The sequence below is a fragment of the Oncorhynchus mykiss genome, chromosome 11, assembly GCF_013265735.2.
Source record: "Oncorhynchus mykiss isolate Arlee chromosome 11, USDA_OmykA_1.1, whole genome shotgun sequence".
Taxonomy (NCBI): Eukaryota; Metazoa; Chordata; class Actinopteri; order Salmoniformes; family Salmonidae; genus Oncorhynchus; species Oncorhynchus mykiss.
The window spans coordinates 63,803,607-63,815,675 of NC_048575.1; positions in this window are offsets into that span (position 1 = coordinate 63,803,607).

Below are 12,069 nucleotides of genomic sequence, written 5' to 3' on the forward strand. Positions count from 1 at the left end.
TTTTGACACTCTTATGTACATGTCATAAATAGCCATAAAATAACACAATATATATCACAACAGGTGTAAATCTATCGGTCATGACAGTGTTATAACCATGTTATTACAAGTTATATAACACTGGGTGTCAAGTAAAGTGGATATTGTCAGTACAATAATGCAGATGTACTGTGTGAGCTTACAAATTGAGTGTGATGTACCTCATTAACCACTTGAGGGCAGTGTGTTATCACAAGGAATTTGTCAACTTCATTATCAGCGTTCCTTTAAGACAATAATTCACATTACCTAATTAAACCATAACACTACTCTGGGCTGAATGTGAAATATCCAGTCCAAATATCCACAAATAGTTAACAGGTTTGAAGTGACAAGTGTTATGCAATAATATGTATCTATATTGTAATTGCAATGTACAGTAGACCTAGCATATTTACCATGTAAAACCAAGTTTAAGGGTCACTTGGAATAGCCTAAATTGACCAAGAATAGATGTGTTGTTTCCTCAACTTCAGTTGTGTGTGTGTGTGTTAAAAATGATCATAATACTTAAAGTATAGTATTACAAAGTATTTAAAAAAACTGAGAATAAACATTTCACTTCCGAGAATATGCTGCCAGCAAGCATATGAACATAGCTAATGACACATTTGATCTATGAAGGATAGAAGGATTGATGTTCCACATGCTGCTATTATAGATATGTTCTTGATTCATGATATAATCAGTTCACTGACTTCATAAACATTTATGTTTTTGTCTCTTTGATGGTTTGCAGTTGAAAAAGACAAGGTTATGGGAGTATTTCTTTGGATCTCAGTTAGCTTTGGTAGATTGCTTTGGAAGGCTCTACTTAACCTTCCACTTCTTCACGGCTTGGAGAATCAATGTTTTATCCACTGTTGTCTACACGGCTGCATGCCAGTACGCTACTGCCTGAATAACAGATGTGGAATTTGAATATTATTGACACAGCAATCTGAATGAGTTGAGTTAAAATATGAGTATTTTGGTGATGCATTATATTCATTATGTTACATTTTGAATTGCTGTTTAACACCCTGAAATCGGTGTTATTTCACAATTGATTTACAGTATCAAGCTGCAAGGTGTTTCATTTTACATTTGGAGCACATTAGTAAGGGATCACTTTCTATACAAACATTTAGCCTGGGCACTAGTCGGGATGTTACAGACAGTATTACTCAGCCTATGCCAGTTACAGTACTGTATGTAGATATCCAAGCCCCAAATATCTTACTTTTATAGCCGACTTAACCTTTTTTTTAAGGAATTAAATTCCCTCCTGTGCACTTGTTGGATTTGAGCTGCTTTCCTTCCATAAAGCCCATATGCTCCAAAATGAAATCGCAGCCCAAAAGTTTAAACCCCTTAGTCTCTGGTAAGGAACAGCTTCAAAGGGCCATCTGGTACACAACCCAGCCAGGGAGAGGATTATCCTCCTTGATATCCTGAATTAGAGCAACTTTAGTTATATTACCACAATACTACAGAGGACAGATTTTGACACTGTGTGAGGTGAGCCAGAGCCTACATCTTGGCCACAACATGCATAGGGACTGGTTTGGAAATACTGCAGTGTAGCCATGCATATCCAGTAACTTGCAGGTGCAGAGTATAAAAAGTAAAAAGATGAGAGAAAGATAGCTAGATACTATACCTTCACACTGTTTATTGCTCCCGCAGTTTTAATGTCCAAAGTTTCGACCCAAAGGTCTTTGTTACAGCGAGATGTTAACCGACATGGCCCCCTATTCCGCCATATAGTGTACTACTTTTGACGAGCACCCTATGGGCCCCGGTCAAAATGAGTGCAGTATACAGATGTAGGATCTTAATTTGATCACTACTGTTTATGAGAATCTTGTTGAACAGCAGGAAATGCAAACGTGTAGTGTATTCAATGTTCAAAAAGGCTTCTAGTGAGTAATTTCCAATGTCTGACTGGATTTGCCCTACCGAAAAATCAACCCCTACAAATAATGTCCATTAACTATTATCCATATAATAACTCACATTTCCTGTTGCTGCAGAATTATTGTCCTCCTGTAGCAAATGGTCTCAAACTAAGATCCTTCATCTGTAGGGAATAGGGTGCTATTTGGGACGCAACCAGAGAGATGACTTCCTGGTAGTAAATGCCACTCTACAGCACCTGTGTGATCTGCGTGCAATTTTTTTTATATGCATGTATATGTATTAATGCATTTTATTTTTAAATGGGGGCAGGCGATGGAAGTGAGGAGGATTATTTAAGATACTGTTTGAAGAGGTAGGGTTTCAGACGTTTAAGGAAGATGGGCAGGGACTCTGCTGTCCTAGCTTCAGGGGGAAGCTGGTTCCCACCATTGGGGTTCCAGGACAGAGAAGAGCTTGGACTGTGCTGAGCAGGAGCTGACCTCATGTAGGGGTGGGAGGGCCAAGAGACTTGAGGTGGCAGAACGGAGTGCTCAGGTTGGGGTGTAGAGTTTGAGCATAGCCTAAAGGGAGGGAGGGGCAGTTCCTATTGCTGCCCCGTAGGTAAGCACCATGGTCTTGTAGTGGATGCGAGCTTTGACTGGAAGCATTTGGAGTGTGCGGAGGAGCGGGGTGACATGAGAGAACTTGGGAAGGTTGAAAATCAGGCTGGCTGCAGAGTTCTGGATAAGTTGCAGGGGTTTGATGGCACAAGCGGGGTGCCCAGCCAACAGCGAGTTGCAGTAGTCCAGACGGGAGATAAGTGCCTGGATTAGGACCTGCGCAGCTTCCTGTGTGAGGTAAGGTCTTACTCTACGGATGTTGTAGAGCCTGAACCTGCAGAAGTGGGTCACTTCTTTGATGTTTACAGAGAATGACAGGGTGTTGTCCAGGGTCACGCCAAGGTTCTTTGCACTCTGGGAGGGTGAGACTGTAGAGTTGTCAACCGTGATGAAGAGGTCTTTGAGTGGATAGAGGGAGGAAGAGCTTTACTTGGCTTGTACACATCCTGAGGTCCTTTGCTGGAGCTCAAATGCAATCACTGCAGGGAAAGGCCAGGGAAACATAAAAAAAACAGGACAGTCATAATTGCCTCAGTGTTGAACCCAGCAGAGCAGCCATACAATGCAGAACACAGCTGTGCCATCATTCAGGGTGGTTTCGATTGATTTCAGCATCAAAGTAGATAGATCAATGTGGGTAACTGGTATATTAAAGACATGCTACAGAACTTTGGCGATTACTAAGTATATTTAAACCTCTAGCTGGATGTGTCCATGCGTAATCTATGAGCCGAATTACTGTCTTACCTCAATTAGTTTGAAAGCAATTGTTTCTCTGTTTCAAAGCCAACCAACTATCCTGCTACATTCCCAGAAAGTGGTATGCAAAATAACCAAAGGACAACCACGCTCTCACCAAGCTATAAGAAACATATGGCTCTCAAAACATTATGTACTAGCTAGTTCGTTCTCAAATCTGCAAAACAGTTATCTTATAAATGTCCAGTTGCAGATGGTTCTACAAACACCAGAGAGAACTAAATGCTGATTTGATAACGAACTAACCTCCTCCAGTAGTATAAAACTACTGGATGAGGTTCCTCGCCATCTTAGCTGCCACACATCTTGCATTTCCAATCATCTTTGCAGGAACTAAACGTTTCTATTCGCACGGCCGCAGCCACGTGTAAAAGTAATTGACTGCGCGTCTCAGTGTGACCAAAACAAAGATCTACACACGCAAGAGCCATATCTCGCTAGACGCTAAACATGGATTAACTATTTTATATGGTGTTTGTAGATACACCTGCAACAATACACTGACATAAGATAACTATTTTCCGGAATGGAGAACTAAGAGTATTGCCAATACCAGGTTAGTTGAAGAATCTACAGTATGGTGGCGGTTTGTATGGGCATATAACAATGTCCTGATCCAATATGTTTTCCTGATCGCATCAATAATTTGAGATTTGTTTGAAATGTAGTATCCCCTATAGGCCCATTTGGCGATGTGGCCCTGAAGATGTCAGTGTAAATGATACGCCCCTAATACAAGCTGTAAGTATACAGGGTAAATTATTACACATACTGTAATATTAACATTTCTACCTCTACAATCCGTTCAGCACAGAAATGCTTCCCTTATCCATGATAGTGAGACATTGCTAAACTTTCTTTGTTTCTTTTAAAGCGACAATAACAAAGCATTCTCCTAGCCCGTCTCAGTAAAAAGCTGAGGGATGGGGCTGGAGAAATGTAAACACCTTTATTTAACTAGGCAAGTCAGTTAAGAACAAATTCTTATTTTACAATGACGGCCTACACCGGCCAAACCCGGATGACGTTGGGCCAATTCTGCGCCGCCCTATGGGACTCCCAATCACAGCTGGTTGTGATACAGCCTGGAATTGAGCCAGGGTGTCTGTAGCGACGCCTCAAGCACTGAAATGCAGTGCCTTAGACTGCTGCGCCACTCTGGAGCCCTGCGAATGATGCAGGGACTGACCATCCATGATATCAAAAACATAGTTATAACCATGTTTGAGGCTATATAGTATTTGTTTACATATACTTTGTTTACAAACATTGGATTAAAACAATGTTATATTCAAGCAATAAGGGCAGAGGGGGTGTGGTATATGGCCAATATACCAACGGCTAAGGGCTGTCCTTATACACGACGCAACGTGGAATGCCTGCATGCAGCCCTTAACCGTGGTGTATTGGCCATATACCACAAACCCTCGAGATGCCTTATTGCTATTATAAACTGGTTATCAACTTACAAGAGAAAATACATGTTTTATTTTACCCATGGTATATGGTCTGCTATACCATGGCTTTCATCCAATCAGCATTCAGGGCTCGAACTACCCAGTTTATAATTTGGGTTCTGTAAAGGGTACGACAGTTGAACTAAGCTCATGAGGCATTCATACGTTATATTCTTAAAGAATCAATAGGTACATATAGTACACATACCAAAAATGGATGTAGCAACCGCAGATTGCCCCTTTAACATTGGAACCAATGAGCAGTACCTCCAGCAGGCAGAGCCAAGATCCATTCGTCCACCAGCTCGGGGACAAGCTACACTGCTCACAGCCCTGTGTAATGTTCAATTGTATTTAGTGGACAGGTGCTTTTGTATTGTATAACTTTATTTAGTGGACCTTTTGGAACTTAGTGTATTTGTCTTGTTTTAACTTTTATTTGACATCCCATATGTTATGGATAGGGAGGGTGAATAGTGTGGGTGAGGTATTGATGGGAATGTGTTTAAAATGTAAAGGTATAACATGGCAACATAACACTGCACCTCATGCACATGTGCTCTGGTTGTGTCCAAAACTAAAAGGCTATTGGTATGCTATTTTTATGCAATATCCAATATAACACAAGTATCTACGTAAGTCCTGACCCACTGATACTTTAGCTACAGTATCTTTAGGAAAACTGCTGGTAGTTCTGGAATAACAAAGGTGGACGCAAATGCCTTGGCAAATGCCTGTCTGATTGCTAGAAACTTGATTTTGACCCACTGGAAAAACCCAAACCCAGAATCTTAAAAATCAATGGGTTAATAGCATGTTGCATTGGAGAAAATTAAATGTACACTATGTGGATCTACACATTTATTTTACAAGACACGGCAACCTTCTCCTTTTGTTGAAAACGATACCAGTGTCTGATTATGTACCTGAGTTTACATTTGTACTTGTGTATACGCTGAGTGTACAAAACATTAGGAACACCTTCCTAATATTGAGTTGCACCCCCTTTTGCCCTCAGAACATCAATTTGTCAGAGCATGGATTTAACAAGGTGTCGAAAGCATTCTATAGGGATGCTGGCCCGTATTGACTCCAATGCTTTCCATAGATGTGTCAAGTTGGATAGATGTCCTTTGGGTGGTAACCATTCTTGATACACACAGGAAACTGTTGAAAACCCCAGCAGCGTTAGTTCTTGACACATTCAAACGGATGCGCCTGGCACCTACTACCATGCCCCATTCTAAGACACTTACATTTTTGTCTTGCCCATTCACCCTCTGACTAGCACACATTCACAATCCAGGTCTGAATTGCCTCAAGGCTTAAAAATCCTTCTTTAACCTGTCTTTTCCCCTTCATCTATCCTGAAGTGGATTTAACAAGTGACATCAATAAATCAAATCAAATGTATTTATATAGCCCTTCGTACATCAGCTGATATCTCAAAGTGCTGTACAGAAACCCGGCCTAAAACCCCAAACAGCAAGCAATGCAGGTGTTGAAGCACGTTGGCTATGCCGGGTGGAGATTATAATAGAACATGTCCAAGATGTTCAAATGTTCATAAATGACCAGCATGGTCAAATAATAGGTCTGGGACAGGTAGCATGTCCGGTGAACAGGTCAGGATTCCATAGCCGCAGGCAGAACTGTTGAAACTGAATCAGCAGCACGGCCAGGTGGACTGGGGACAGCAAGGAGTCATCATGCGTAGTCTTGAGGCATGGTCCTAGGGCTCAGGTCCTCAGAGAAAGAAAGAGAGAAAGAGAGAATTAGAGAGAGTATACTTAAATTCACACAGGACACCGGAAAAGACAGGAGAAGTACTCCAGATATAACAAACTGACCCTAGCCCCCCCGACACAAACTACTGCAACATAAATACTGGAGCCTGAGACTGGAGGGGTCAGGAGACACTGTGGCCCCATCCAATGATATCCCCGGACAGGGCCAAACAGGCAGGTTATAACCCCACCCACTTTGCCAAAGCACAGCCCCCACACCACTAGAGGGATATCTTCAACCACCAACTTACCATCCTGAGACAAGGCCGAGTATAGCCCACAAAGATCTCTGCCACAGCACAACCCAAGGGGGGGCGCCAACCCAGACAGGAAGATCACATCAGTGACTCAACCCACTCAAGTGACGCACCCCTCCTAGGAACGGCATGAAAGAGCACCAGTAAGCCAGTGACTCAGCCCCTGTAATAGGGTTAGAGGCAGAGAATCCCAGTGGAAAGAGGGGAACCGGCCAGGCAGAGACAGCAAGGGCAGTTCGTTGCTCCAGAGTCTTTCCATTCACCTTTGCACTCCTGGGCCAGACTACACTCAATCATATGACCCACTGAAGAGATGAGTCTTCAGTAAAGACTTAAAGGTTGAGACCGAGTTTGCGTCTCTCACAGGGGTAGGCAGACCATTCCATAAAAATGGAGCTCTATAGGAGAAAGCCCTGCCGCCAGCTGTTTGCTTAGAAATTCTTGTGACCGTAGCGTACGTGTACGTATGTAAGGCAGGACCAAATCAGAGAGAGAGGTAGGAGCAAGCCATGTAATGCTTTGTAGGTTAGCAGTAAAACCTTGAAATCAGCCCTTGCCTTGACAGGAAGCCATTTTTTAGTTCTAGTCAGGATTCTAGCAGCCGTATTTAGCACTAACTGAAGTATATTTATTTATCCTTGTAGCGGAAAAGTAGAGCATTGCAGTAGTCTAACCTAGAAGTAACAAAAGCATGGATGAATTTTTCTGCATAATTTTTGGACAGAAAGTGTCATGTACTGTCATGTTGTGTCTTGTCTCTGTCCTTTCCCTTCACCCTGTCTCCCTCTGCTGGTCGTTGTTAGGTTACCTTTTCTCCCCCTCTTTCCCCCAGCTGTGCCTTGTCTCCTCCTAACCACCTCGTCACCCCTTTTCCCACCTGTTCCCTTTTTCCCTCTGATTAGGTCCCTATATCTCTCTCTGTTTCTGCTCCTGTCCTTGTCGGATTCTTGTTTGTTGTGTTTCATGCCTGAACCAGACTGTCGTCATGTTTGCTGTAACCTTGTCTTGTCCTGTCGGAATCTGCCGGTCCGTCTGAGCCTACCTATGTTTGGTAATTAAAGAAGCTCTGTTTAAGTTAATTCGCTTTTGGGTCCTCATTCACGCACCGCAACAGAAGAATCCGACCAAGAATGGACCCAGCGACTTCGGATCCTCTCCACTCAGCCGTCGGGATCCAGGGAGCGATGCTAGGCAGACACGAGCAGGAATTGTCTGCTGCTCGACATGCCGTTGAGACCCTGGCCACCCAAGTCTCCAACCTCACAGAACAGGTTCACCATCTCCGCCTCGATCCACCGGCCACTTCCAGGGCTTTCGAATCTCCGGAGCCCAGAATCAATAACCCGCCGTGTTACTCTGGGGAGCCCACTGAATGCCGCTCGTTCCTCACCCAGTGTGATATTGTGTTTTCTCTCCAGCCCTACACTTTCTCCAGGAGCACTGCTCGTGTCGCCTACGTCATATCTCTCCTTATTGGACGGGCTCGTGAGTGGGGCACGGCAATCTGGGAGGCAAGGGCTGAGTGTACTAACCAGTATCAGGACTTTAAGGAGGAGATGATACGGGTTTTTGATCGATCTGTTTTTGGGGAGGAGGCTTCCAGGGCCCTGTCTTCCCTATGTCAAGGTAATCGATCCATAACAGACTACTCTATTGAGTTTCGCACTCTTGCTGCCTCCAGTGGCTGGAACGAGCCGGCTTTGCTCGCTCGTTTTCTGGAGGGTCTCCGCGCAGAGGTAAAGGATGAGATTCTCTCCCGGGAGGTTCCTTCCAGCGTGGATTCCTTGATTGAACTCGCTATTCGCATTGAGCGACGGGTTGATCTTCGTCACCGAGCTCGTGGAAAGGAGCTCGCGTTCTCCGTTGCCCCCCTCTCCGCATCACTACCATCTTCCTCTGCCGGCTCGGGTGCTGAGCCCATGCAGCTGGGAGGTATCCGCATCTCGACTAAGGAGAGGGAACGGAGAATCACCAACCGCCTCTGTCTCTATTGCGGTTCCGCTGGTCATTTTGTCACTTCATGTCCAGTAAAAGGCCAGAGCTCATCAGTAAGCGGAGGGCTACTGGTGAGCGCTACTACTCCTGTCTCTCCTTCAAGATCCTGCACTACCTTGTCGGTCCATCTACGCTGGACCGGTTCGTCAGCTTCCTGCAGTGCCTTAATAGACTCTGGGGCGGAGGGCTGTTTTATGGACGAGACCTGGGCTCGGGAACATGACATTCCTCTCAGACAGTTAAAGGAGCCCACGGCCTTGTTCGCCCTGGATGGTAGTCCTCTCCCCAGGATTCAGCGTGAGACGCTACCTTTAACCCTCACTGTTTCTGGTAATCATAGTGAAACCATTTCTTTTTTAATTTTTCGTTCACCTTTTACACCTGTTGTTTTGGGCCATCCCTGGCTAGTTTGTCATAATCCTTCCATTAATTGGTCTAGTAATTCTATCCTCTCCTGGAACGTCTCTTGTCATGTGAAATGTTTAATGTCTGCTATCCCTCCTGTTTCCTCTGTCTCTTCTTCACAGGAGGAGCCTGGTGATTTGACAGGGGTGCCGGAGGAATATCACGATCTGCGCACGGTGTTCAGTCGGTCCAGGGCCACCTCTCTTCCTCCACACCGGTCGTATGATTGTAGTATTGATCTCCTTCCGGGAACCACCCCCCCCCCGGGGTAGACTATACTCTCTGTCGGCTCCCGAACGTAAGGCTCTCGAAGATTATTTGTCTGTAGCTCTTGACGCCGGTACCATAGTCCCCTCCTCCTCTCCCGCCGGAGCGGGGTTTTTTTTTGTCAAGAAGAAGGACGGGTCTCTGCGCCCCTGCATAGATTATCGAGGGCTGAATGACATAACAGTGAAGAATCGTTATCCGCTTCCTCTTAAGTCTTCAGCCTTCGAGGTCCTGCAGGGAGCCAGGTTTTTCACTAAGTTGGACCTTCGTAACGCTTACCATCTCGTGCGCATCAGGGAGGGGGACGAGTGGAAGACGGCGTTTAACACTCCGTTAGGGCACTTTGAATACCGGGTTCTTCCTTTCGGCCTCGCTAACGCTCCAGCTGTCTTTCAGGCATTAGTCAATGATGTCCTGAGAGACATGCTGAACATCTTTGTTTTCGTTTACCTTGACGATATCCTGATTTTTTCACCGTCACTCCAGATTCATGTTCAGCACGTTCGACGTGTCCTCCAGCGCCTTTTAGAGAATTGTCTTTTTGTGAAGGCTGAGAAGTGCACTTTTCATGCCTCCTCCGTCACATTTCTCGGTTCTGTTATTTCCGCTGAAGGCATTAAGATGGATCCCGCTAAGGTCCAAGCTGTCATTGATTGGCCCGTCCCTAAGTCACGCGTCGAGCTGCAGCGCTTTCTCGGCTTCGCGAACTTCTATCGTCGTTTCATCCGTAATTTCGGTCAGGTGGCAGCTCCTCTCACAGCCCTTACTTCTGTCAAGACGTGCTTTAAGTGGTCCGTTTCCGCCCAGGGAGCTTTTGATCTCCTCAAGAATCGTTTTACATCCGCTCCTATCCTTGTTACACCTGACGTCTCTAGACAGTTCGTTGTCGAGGTTGACGCATCAGAGGTGGGCGTGGGAGCCATTCTTTCTCAGCGCTCCCTCTCTGACGACAAGGTCCACCCATGCGCGTATTTTTCTCATCGCCTGTCGCCGTCGGAACGTAACTATGATGTGGGTAACCGCGAACTGCTCGCCATCCGGTTAGCCCTAGGCGAATGGCGACAGTGGTTGGAGGGGGCGACCGTTCCTTTTGTCGTTTGGACTGACCATAGGAACCTTGAGTACATCCGTTCTGCCAAACGACTTAATGCGCGTCAGGCGCGTTGGGCGCTGTTTTTCGCTCGTTTCGAGTTCGTGATTTCTTATCGTCCGGGCTCTAAGAACACCAAGCCTGATGCTTTGTCTCGTCTCTTCAGTTCTTCAGTAGCCTCCACTGACCCCGAGGGGATTCTCCCTGAGGGGCGTGTTGTCGGGTTGACTGTCTGGGGAATTGAGAGGCAGGTAAAGCAAGCGCTCACTCACACTCCGTCGCCGCGCGCTTGTCCTAGGAACCTTCTTTTCGTTCCCGTTCCTACTCGTCTGGCCGTTCTTCAGTGGGCTCACTCTGCCAAGTTAGCCGGCCACCCTGGCGTTCGGGGTACGCTTGCTTCCATTCGCCAGCGTTTTTGGTGGCCCACCCGGGAGCATGACACGCGTCGTTTCGTGGCTGCTTGTTCGGTCTGCGCGCAGACTAAGTCCGGTAACTCTCCTCCTGCCGGCCGTCTCAGGCCGCTTCCTATTCCCTCTCGACCGTGGTCTCACATCGCCTTAGATTTTGTCACCGGACTGCCTTCGTCAGCGGGGAAGACTGTTATTCTTACGGTTGTCGATAGGTTCTCTAAGGCGGCTCATTTCATTCCCCTTGCTAAGCTTCCTTCTGCTAAAGAGACGGCACAAATCATCATCGAGAATGTTTTCAGAATTCATGGCCTTCCGTCAGACGTCGTTTCGGACAGAGGTCCGCAATTCAAGTCTCAATTTTGGAGGGAGTTTTGCCGTTTGATTGGGGCTTCCGTCAGTCTCTCTTCCGGCTTTCACCCCCAGTCTAACGGTCAAGCAGAACGGGCCAATCAGACTATTGGTCGCATCTTACGCAGTCTTTCTTTTCGCAACCCTGCGTCTTGGTCAGAACAGCTCCCCTGGGCAGAATACGCCCACAACTCGCTTCCTTCGTCTGCGACCGGGCTATCTCCTTTTCAGAGTAGCCTCGGGTACCAGCCTCCGCTGTTCTCATCTCAGTTCGCCGAGTCCAGCGTCCCCTCCGCTCAGGCTTTTGTCCAACGTTGCGAGCGCACCTGGAAGAGGGTCAGGTCTGCACTTTGCCGTTATAGGACGCAGACTGTGAGGGCTGCTAATAAGCGTAGAACTAAGAGTCCTAGATATTGTCGCGGTCAGAGAGTTTGGCTCTCCACTCAGAACCTTCCCCTTAAGACGGCTTCTCGCAAGTTGACCCCGCGGTTCATTGGTCCGTTCCGTATTTCTCGGGTCATTAATCCTGTCGCAGTTCGACTTCTTCTTCCACGATACCTTCGTCGCGTCCACCCGGTCTTCCATGTCTCCTGCATCAAGCCCGTACTTCGCGCCCCCGCTCGTCTTCCCCCCCCCCCCCCCCCCATCCTTGTCGAGGGCGCACCCATCTACAGGGTCCGTAGAATTTTGGACATGCGTCCTCGGGGCCGTGGTCACCAGTACCTCGTAGATTGGGAGGGGTACGGTCCTGAGG